Source organism: Odocoileus virginianus, chromosome 20 (genome assembly GCF_023699985.2).
Source record: "Odocoileus virginianus isolate 20LAN1187 ecotype Illinois chromosome 20, Ovbor_1.2, whole genome shotgun sequence".
Classification (NCBI taxonomy): domain Eukaryota; kingdom Metazoa; phylum Chordata; class Mammalia; order Artiodactyla; family Cervidae; genus Odocoileus; species Odocoileus virginianus.
The window spans coordinates 7296083-7305978 of record NC_069693.1 but is presented as its reverse complement, the minus strand read 5'-3'; the positions used below and the strand labels follow the sequence as shown (position 1 = coordinate 7305978).

At 58.7% G+C, this 9896-nt stretch overlaps 1 protein-coding gene across 2 annotated transcripts in view; it reads left to right on the top strand.

Annotated features, from left to right (window-relative positions):
- The first annotated feature begins 942 nt into the window (after positions 1-942).
- Positions 943-9896, top strand: part of BICRA (BRD4 interacting chromatin remodeling complex associated protein) — a 73581-nt gene continuing 64627 nt past the window's right edge. For both annotated transcript variants that reach the window (XM_070450632.1, XM_070450630.1), the window contains exon 1: positions 943-1242. The gene's annotated coding sequence lies outside the window, so the exon portion shown is untranslated. The remainder of the gene's footprint in view (positions 1243-9896) is intronic.

The following is a 9896-nucleotide window of genomic DNA, read 5'->3' as shown; positions in this document are numbered from 1 at the left end:
CTGAGTCGCTTCGGTATGCACGTGGCTTTTCCAGGGCACCGGGGAAGCGGAAGGTAACAGACCAGAGTGTAGGTGCCGTTGACCTGTGCGCCCGGGGAGGGTAGCTCCGAGCTGTCTGGGTGCTCAATGGGGCCCGGGCTCGGCGCAGGGCACACTGCAGGCGCTCTGCAAGCGTTCCCTCAAGGAACGCGCGAATCGAAGTGTCACGCCCGCAAGGCGTACACGGCCCGGCGAGGCGGAAACAGACCCAACACCACCGAGGCGTCCCGGGGCTTCTGGGAATCCCATCTGCGCGATCCGAGAGGCCTTGAGGAGGCGGTGAGACAGGTCGGACCCGCGTCCCCGGCGCCCTCCCCGGGGCCGTAGCAGCTCAAAACGCCTGAGGTGAGTGATCAAGCCGCGTTCGGGGTCCCGGCGAGGAGCCCCAGAACACCGTTCGACCCCGCGCCTTCCACCCTTTTAACTCCGACTCCCGGCTCCTTCGCGATTCCACCTACGGGGCCTTCCATCTCCTCCATCCTCGACTCCCGCTACCTTTTCGAACCATCGGCGTTGCCCCTGCTCACGTCCTCCCGCCCGGCGACCGTCCGAGTCGGGGCGCATTCCAGGGCGTACGGCGCCCCCTCCCCAGCCGGCCCAGCCGAGCCCGAGGTCCGGGAGCGCCAATCCCGCTTTTAGCCTTTCCCTCTAACCCGGAGCATCGCTCGACGCTGTCGGTCGACTCCACCGGAGCCTGGGAAAGCTCGCCCCCGAACCCCCGGGACTCCGGCTGGGGAGGGGGCGGCGCCGGCGCGGAGGTCACCCTCCCGGGGCGTCCGCAGCCTCCCATTCGCTCGCGGGCCCGCCGCTCCGCGCCCAGAGCTCGAGCTGGTTCGCCGAGTCGCGGGGCGGGGCCTCCCTCAAGCCCGTCCCTCGGTGAGGGCGGAGGGAGGAGGAGAAAAGGGGGGGCAGAACACAAAACCTGCAAGGTTTTTTTTTTTCCTTTTGCATTTAATTAAAAAAAAAATTTTTTTTTTTTTTTTGCAAACCCGAGGGGTCCCGCCCGGAGCGGGCGCGGGTCCGGGGCGCCCGGGCCGCGGCGCGGGGCGGCGGCTGGGGCCTGGCGGAGGCCGCCGGGCGGCCGCCATGCGATCAGGCAGTGCGCTGACCGGCCCGGCCGGTCGGCCCCTTCTGGGTCCTCCCTTTGCAGCCCGTGCGGGGCCGTCTCGGAGACCCCGCGCCGACGGCTGCTCAAACATCAGGGTGAGTTTCTCACAATGTAGCAATTTCTCTTTAAATCTCTTAACTCTCTCTACCTGCGAGTCGGGGCTGTGACAGGGCGCAAAAGCGAGGGGGGAGTGGGGGTTGGCGGCGAGGGTGTGTGTGGGGGGAGCCGGAGCCGGGGCCGAACCCACCCCCCCGACACTCACACACTCAGCCCCCCAACCGGGGCGCAGCGCCCGCTGCCTCTTTTTCTGCTCCGCGCCCACCACCCCCGACAGCTTCCCCCCACCCCCCGCGTCTCTCCCACCATCACCGCCGCCCTGATCCTGCGGGGACCCCCCCACCCAACCACCCCGGGCTCCCCTGCCCAAACCCGGCGCCCGGTGCCTCCCCGGCCCTCCCGCCGGCTGCCGGGGATACAATGGAGCGGCGGAAAAACGAGACCTAACGTTCCACGGGGGGAGGGGCGGGGAGACCCCCTCCCCCGACCCGGGGGCCCCCTCCCCTCGCTCCGCTCCCCGCCTTTCGGAGAAGAAGAGAGCCGTGGGGGAGCGGATGGTGATTTCCCGGCCGGAGCCGGCGAGCCTTCATCTCCCCCCTCTTCGCCCCGTGCCCTGCGCCCCCTCCTCAAATCACTCCCGGGGGTGCCGGGGAGAAACGGGGTTCTGGCAAGCTGGTGGGGGGGATGAATGCGGAAGGAGGCCACTGGGTCTCCCCCTCCCCACCGCCCCTAAACAATGAAAGGAGTTGACTTGGTCCCCCACCCCCCAGCAGTGAAAGGAGTTGACCCCCTCCCCCGCTAGCTGGCTGGTCCCGGAGGGGGCCGTTATGGGGAGGGCGGTGGTGGGGAGGAGGGAAGTGAGCCTTACCCCTGTCACCTCCCGAGATTTGGGGCGGCCCCCCATCTCCACCCCCTCGGCCGGGGAATGGGAGGCACCAGGCCCAGCCCGGGCACCGCGCTCGGGTGGTGACCTTTAGACAAAGGCAATCTTTTCCCCGGGGTGAGCCGGCCGAGCCGGGCCCGAGGCCGCCCCGGGCCCCTGCGGAGGGCGGCCAGGCCGCGGGCACCCGGAGGGAGGGATGGAGGAGGCGGGAGGAGGGCCGGAGCCATCTGGTTTTCCCATCCCTGGTTGCCCCTCGGCGGCTTCTCCGGCTCCTGTCACGGGCGGCTCGCGGGGAGACAAGGGACCGGGGAGCTGCCCAGGCCTTGGTCCGCGGCCAGCGGCGAGCGGGGCGAAGAGCCGCGGGCGGGCTGGGGAGGCAGCGGTGATTGGAGCCTCGGCGGCTCCTTCCTCTCCGCACCCCTTTGTTTTGCTTTGTGGTTCTGAGCAGCTGAACTTCCCGGGAGGTGGGGTCAGAGGCCGCTGTGTCAGCGCTCCCCGGGAGGCCGGGGTGACAGGTCCCCAGCGCTCCGGTGTGCCCGGGCCGGGGATGCGGCTGCCGGTGCCCGGACTTCTGCCGGCCAGGCGGCCCCTTTTGTCACAGCCCGCCGATAGTGTAATCATCTGGGGGGATGTGTCTGCTTTCCCCTCACACCTCCTTTCGCCGGCTGCTCCTCAAGGAAACAGTTTTTCGGAACACCTCAGACTTCACGGCCTGAGGTTTCTGATAAGCGCTCCGTGCTTTCAGCCTCTCCCCCGACTTGGGATTTGGGCGGGGTGGGGGCGGGGGGGCTCCGTCATCTCTGACCTGCTGGGGTGATGGGAGAACCGGGGAGGTGGGCTGATCAGGGGCCACCCCCGCCCTGCCCCCCCCCCCCCCCCCGCGTGCCGTAGTCCAGCGGGCCTTAAGGGGTATTGCTTACCTACACACCCCGCCCCTCCCTCGGAGCTCCCCCACGCCTAGAAGCCAGAAATAACATCTCCCTACCCAGAGGGACTAGGGATTAGCTGCTGTTAGGTGAGCTACACACTGGCCACAACCCAAGGAGGAAGTTGGGGGGGTCAGTTACGTGATTCCCATTTTGCAGACAGGCTAATGAAGGCTCACAGCAGTTGAGTGACTCGTCCAGGGTCACACGGCCCCAGTCTGTAACCGTCTCAAGTTTCTCCAGCTCAGCTCAAAACTGTTAGGTCTGCCTGTACCTGTCTTTGGCATTTTCATCCCTTTGACTTCAGTTGGGTCTCAAATGTAGATGAGACTGGGAAGGAGTCGCCAAATTTTTTTTCCCCCTACCAAGTACCAGTAAGGGGAAGGGGTCAGCTGGGCTGAGGGCAGGGTGCTTTCACCTGTGGCCCAAGCAGAGCGTTTACCTGCAGGAGCTGAGGGTTGAAGATGTGAGGGTCGGGAGAAGGGGGGCCCCAGGCCTCGCTGTGTGGGGCTTGAGGGGGGTGGGCACTTGGCGGTTGGCTCCTCTGTCATCCTCTTCCTGCACCTGAGCTGGCTCTTGGCCCAGCTTGCTGCTCCTCAGCCTTGCTGGTAGGGATGCTGAACTACTCGGGACCTTCACTGTCGCTCTGCCCTGTGACTGCGTGGTGCCATGACACAGCTGGCAGAGAAGTCCCTGCTGGTTCTCCCCGTGGCCCCCGTGGCAGGCTCCTTGTCCCACCCTGTGACCTCAGGCACTAGATTCAACTCACTTGTCCTCAGTTTCCTCATCGGCAGATGGGGGGGGGGGAACCATTAGAGCCTCTTTAACTGAACTCACAGTGGCTGCAAGTTTTATCCACACGTGTTATTTTTGTTTCCCCCTCACTCTGTGGAAATGTGGCTGGCCTCTAGGGGTGGGGAGGAATGTTGAGGGACTGGGTATTTGAGGGTGACCGGCAAAAGGCATCCACCCAGGAGGAATTCTCTGTGGTGGATGAGCGCCACCACGCTGTAAATAGTTTCACTTTGGTGACCTCCTTCCTCCAGCTTTCTGGGACCCTTCCCCTTCAGCACTTACTGGTGCCAAATAAACCCTTGGGTGGGTGGGTGGGTGTGTGGCATGAGGGAGAAGGGCTGTGGAGGGCCCAACCTACCCCAGGAAGGAGGCTGTAGGGGTGATCTCGCCATTTTACAAATGGGGAAACTGCGGTCCGTGGCTGAGAGGGGATTCCAACCCAGACTGCAGGGATGGAGGGGCTGGGGGTGCCGTTGGAGAAGGGTGAACACTTTCAGGGACCCCTTGCAGATACCTTCCTGAGGTGACAGGCATAATAAGTCATAATAATTCCTGTGGGGTGGGGGCAGGAGGGGCGGGGCTGTGGGCCTCTCTGGAGTGAGTGCTTCCTGATTTTGGGGGGTTGGGAGGGAAGTGGGGGAAGCATGAGTAAGGCCCAAGAGTGACAGGCCTATGCCCCGCCCCCTTATTTGCCAACTTCCTTCCCAGAGGCCTCTGGGGCCTTCCCCAACTTTCCCTGGGGATGTGGGGGGGTCTTCCCCCTCTCCCCTCTGAAAGGGCCCAGGGGTCAGCGCCAAGCCCTGAGAGCCTGGCTGGAGGGGTCCTGGGGTGTGTGTGAGGGTCCTGGGGGGGGTCACCTTTTCACCCCAGGCCCAGCCACCACCAGAGTTTGCCCTCCCCAGCCCCCCCGCCCGTGGCTGTCTTGACTCCTGGTCTCAAGAATGCAGAGGGCTGCTGGTGGGGGGAAGTTAATTGGAAACAGGAAAACATGGCATTCCTTTCTAGACGGCCTGGGCTTGGAAAGCAGTGAAGGGTTGCCTTTCTGCCTCTCCCGCCCTGCAGGGGAGAGGGGTGGGGGGCACGGTTATCTTGCCTTGATCTCTTTGGGGTCTCTCCCTCACCACCTCCCTGACTTTTACTGGAAACAGCAAGTTGCCTGTTTTACATCCATGGTATGAAACACTCTTCTCCGCCAATCACAATCACTTGGGCGGTGCCACCCCCCCCCCCCACTCCCCCCATTCACTGGTTCATATCCATGTTTGTCCCCCACGCTCTGAGGGCGGAGGGCCTGAGTTGGCTCTCCAGTGTAGGATGTGTCACTCTTGAGACACGTGGGAAATGTTTGGTTAACTGGTCTCCGAGGATTCCCTCCTCCTTCCTTCCCTAGACTTCTCCCCTGCCTGGGGTACCACCATTAGAGTTCTGTCCCCATCCACTGAAGCCTTTGTGTCTCAGCGGCACGCAGGATCCCCCAGTGGGAAAGAGAGAGGGTTTTCTAAGACATCTCTGGCTTGGCAACAATGGGTGTTGTGTCCTGAGTTTATGGATATTCACTGATGCTGGGGATCTGTTGGCAGGAGAAGCTGGAGAGAAGGCCCTTGTGTCTCTAATTGTTCCTAATCAAACTTTCTGAGGGTCTTCTGTGTGCCTGGGCCCCGGGGCCCAGTTACGATATGGGGACCCAGTTCAGGAGGAGGGCAGGGAGAAGAGTTGTCTTCAAGGCTGCTGGGGGACTTGATCTATTCTGTCCGGGTGATTTGCAAAGGCTCCAGGGAGGAAACACCTTCTTTCTCTCTCTCTGTGTTTTATTTTTCTCCTGAGTGATACCCAGGACAAATTCAAGATGCAAATTCAACATAGCAAGTCTCCCCTTTCCTCCTCTGGGACATCCCCAGTCTCCCAGCTCATCTCCCCTGAGGCGACTCCTCAGTCCTGATGTTCTGTGCACAAACATTTGTGTACATCTTAAAAAATATGTGTTTTACACATGCTAGCACCCTCTGCCCATTGTCCTGCATGTTGCTTGTTTTGCTTCATCTCCCTGGGAGATGTACACAGTACCCAGAGGGTTTCTTCTGGGTTTTTCTCGACTGCGTTATATTCCTTGGTGTGGGCAAGTCCTCCATGACTCAGCATGGATAAGGAGGTGTTTCCTGATGTTTCTACCTGCTGAGCAGGAGGACAGGCATCCACCTGGCATATCAGGAAATGGGTATGCTGGCAGGATATACTGGAGGAAGGATTGATGGGTCAAGAGCCTGTGATTTGTCATTGGGTCACATGGAGGAGGCACCTGTGCAGCTGAATCTTGGAGGAAGTCATTCTCCCTCCTGTTCAAGTCATCCTGCCTGTCCGCCCCATTGTCTTTGCTTCTCATGACCTCCTTGCCTCCTTCCTGCCCGTAACCTGCACCCACCCCAGGTGGGCGTGCATGGTGTGGCGGTCACGGATGTGGGTGCTGTTGTTTCAGATCCAGGTTCTGCCACTTGCTGGTTGAATGGCTGCAGGCTGGGGGCTTGCTGACTCTGGGCCTCAGTTTTCCCTTCTGTGAAATGGGCCGGTCTCAGTTCCTGTCTTTGGAAATTTTGTTGAGGATTAAATAATATCTACCAAGTCATCTCTCATCCTGTGGCAGTCCTGTCACCTGGGGGCAGGAACTCCTTAATCCTGGGCTGTGAACCCCCTTACTGACAGGCAGGGGAGGTGACTTTTGCACTTATTTGCAGTGAGACCTTGGGCAAGTGATCCTTCCTTGGGTCTTGGTTTCCTTGTCTGTGAAATGGGCTCATGACATCTCCCCAGCAGGTGGGCTATGAGGGCAGGAGGAGGCAGTGCCCTCCCAGCCGGGCGGGCAGTTGGCATTCGGGAATCAGCATCTGATGTTGCTGTTATTTTTGCTATGATTACTCTTCTCCCCTGGGCCCCATGCTGACTTCCCTGCTCTGAAAGCTTTCCATTGTCTTCTAAAAAGGCACATAGGGAACATTGTTGGCATTCTATACTGCTTGGCTGCGGAGGGCACAGGGCAGGCTGCTCTGGCATGAGGCAAGGCTGCGTGGCCCTGGGGATAGACGGGGCTGCCCTGCTCTGGGCCTCGGTTTCCTTACCTGGAAGAGTGACTGTGACGGGAGACCCACCTTTGTGTTCAGTGCTTCACACGGTGCCTGGCATATCGCAAGTGCTCAGAAGACATTCGTGGTTGTGGTGGTGATGATGATGGTAATAGTGGTGATCATGGTGGTGATGTTGATAGTGGTGGAGGGAAGTACCAAAGTCTCCCATGGAATTAGATACAAAGTCCTTGCCTCCTCCCCCTGAAAACCTGGGCAGTCAATGTTGGCCATTTTAATTGAAAAGAAGAATCCAAGGGAATCAAATACCCCTCCTCATCTCTGACAAAACTCATGGGGTCACTGTGAGGCTTAACTGAGTGAAAATGTAGGAGAGCTTTTAAGACAGACCCTGGCTTGCAGGAGCTCACCGGGAAGGTTTGCTTTGCTTGTTGTTATTTTAACTTTTTATCATGGAAATTTTAAAGCACCCACCAAGAGCTGAGAGAGTAGAATAATCAACCCCCATGTATCCATCTCCACCTTCGCCAGTTTTCTCCTGATCCTCCCTCCTCATTTCTGCCCTTTCCTTTCCCTTTTCTGCTAAAGTAGGTTTAAGCAAATTCCAAACACTGTATCAGTTCAACTGTAACATTAATGTTATTAATGGTATTATTATTTTTGGCATCCAGAATCTACTTCATCACCTCTGGGATCTGTCCTATCCTGTGAAGGAAGAGACAGTAAGCCCATTTCACAGGTGGGGGCAATCAAGGCTGCAGGCAGTAAGCTGTGGTCAGGTTGTCCCATTCTGTCTTGGCCACCCCAGGCTTTGCACTCTGGTAGCTGTTTCAGATCACACAGGCTTGGGGATTTATGCCTGGGTGTGTATTGTGTGGGTTGGGGGTTCTGATATATTCTGTGCAGAAATCACAGAAGGTGGGCTGTTGACAGGGGGATGGATAGACCACAGTGAGGGGTTCGAGTTCTCTTTCTGCCCCTCCTGACTTTGTGACTTGGAGGCAAGTTACTATCCTCCTGAACCAGAAGTACAGGAATAATAACTGATGCTTCTTTTGAGAGCTTTCGCATTTGTTAAATAAGGTCCCGCCTGGGAAAGTGTTTTGCAAGTGCCTGGCTCCTATTAAGCGCTTGGCAGGTCACCATTGTCACTGTCATGATTACTTCCAGGTGTGCCCCAAGGGGACTGTAACCACGGGCTCCTTCTAGGGTTCAGAGATCAGAGAAAGGGTCCACATCTCTGGAGTCCCCAGGCAGGCCCAAGTGCCTTTCTCCCCTCCTCTTGCTCACTCCATCTCTCTGTAATTCTCATTTAAAGTGTTTCTTGTCCTTGCGGGGACAAAAGGGTTGCTGACTTCTAGATGACCCCCCACCCCACCGCCTGTGTCCCGTAGGTCCCAGCCTGGCAGCCTTGGGAGTGGAGTGAAGGAGTAATGTCTGGCTGTGGCTGTGGGACCCTTGTTAATGACCCCTGGGGCCCTGGAGGGAGCCCTGGTGGCCTCCGCAACCTGTTCCCCCAGGACACCTGCAGATCGAGGGTCCCTGGGTCCCCTTTTTCCAGAGGAGGCATGCTGTCCTGCCTCTTGTTCACCGTGTGGTCCTGGGCAGGCTGATACCCACAGTACTGACCTCCCGGGCGCTTGTGACAGTTGACTGGACTGTATAACCACCCTCCTGCCCTTCAAGAAGGCGCCTCACTCATCCTCAGACCCCAGCCCCCCAGGTGAGGTGGGGGAATCGCTGGAAGAATTCTCAGCTCTTTACCCGGTCGGGCCGGGCTTCCCTCATCCTGGCAAGCTCTTGCCACACTGGCTTCATTTCTCTCCCCGGAACCTGCCCAGTGACCTCCTGGTTCTGTGGATGTGCGTGTTCTTTCACAGAAAGGCGTATATTTCCCTCTATCCTTTCACTGGATGTAACTGACATACACAATGAAACGCACAGAGATGACTGATGCTTCTCCCCGAGTCTTGCCAAACGGTAGCCGCCTGTGTAATCCACACCCTGTCCAGACCCAGAGCGTTTGCATCACAGCCAGAAAGTTCCCTTGTGCCCCTTCCTTGTCAACACCCCCTCCCAGAGCATCAGAGCCACTGGCCTGCTGCTCCCTCATGTTGGGTCTTGCAGATCTGCCTTGCCTCTTCTCGAATCCCACAGACTCTCGCAGACCCACCTGGTCCTTTGGGTTGAGCATCTCAGCATCACTGTCTTGAGATTTGGCCATGTAGTCTTGGTCTCAGGACGGCCTGACTGGTTTTCACCAAGCAGGATTCCTTGGGAAGATTTTACCTCCTTTCTCTCCAGAGTGAGAGATCTTCCCGTTCCCCATCCCCGTGAAATCTCATCATTCAAGAGCCCCTTGCCTGGGTGCCTTCCCCAGCCTCAGCCCCCAGTCTGGGGATGCTGTCTCTGCTCACTATACCACCCCTCGTAGCTCTGTTGGGATGTAGATGTCCTGTGAGCGTCCCTTCAAGCCTGGCTTTCTCACTTGACTCTAAACTATGGAAGGAAAGAAACAGCGTGCCCATGTTCCCAGCTCCTGGCATGCAGTAGGAATTTCGGAGATGTTTGTTGACTGACCAGCTGACTGACTGAAGGATGGACATGTCACAGGGGTGAAGAAAGCCGAGCAAAGAGGCTGTGTGTGGAGTCACCATTCTGTTTTGTAAAAAGTGTGACCCATTTGCTTCCAAAGCACCAGCAGTGTTTGTTAACAGTGCCAATCCTGGGCTCCCACTTGGAACGTATCTCCTAAGAGAGTCCTGGTGGGTGGGGCCCGGGCCAACTCAGTCACCTTCATCACTGCCCTGGACCCATCCCCTTAGCACTTTTATCACGCCCTACTCCTGAGTGCCCCTTCCTTGGCTCAGGATGCCCAGGCCTCAGAGCTGCAGGGCTCCGGACAGGCAGCCACTGGTCTCCCGGCTGCTCATGACCCTTGCTCCATAGGTGCTGTTACATCCTACCCTGGCTGCCTTCCCGGTGCCCAGTAGGCGCTCCCTAACTATCTACAG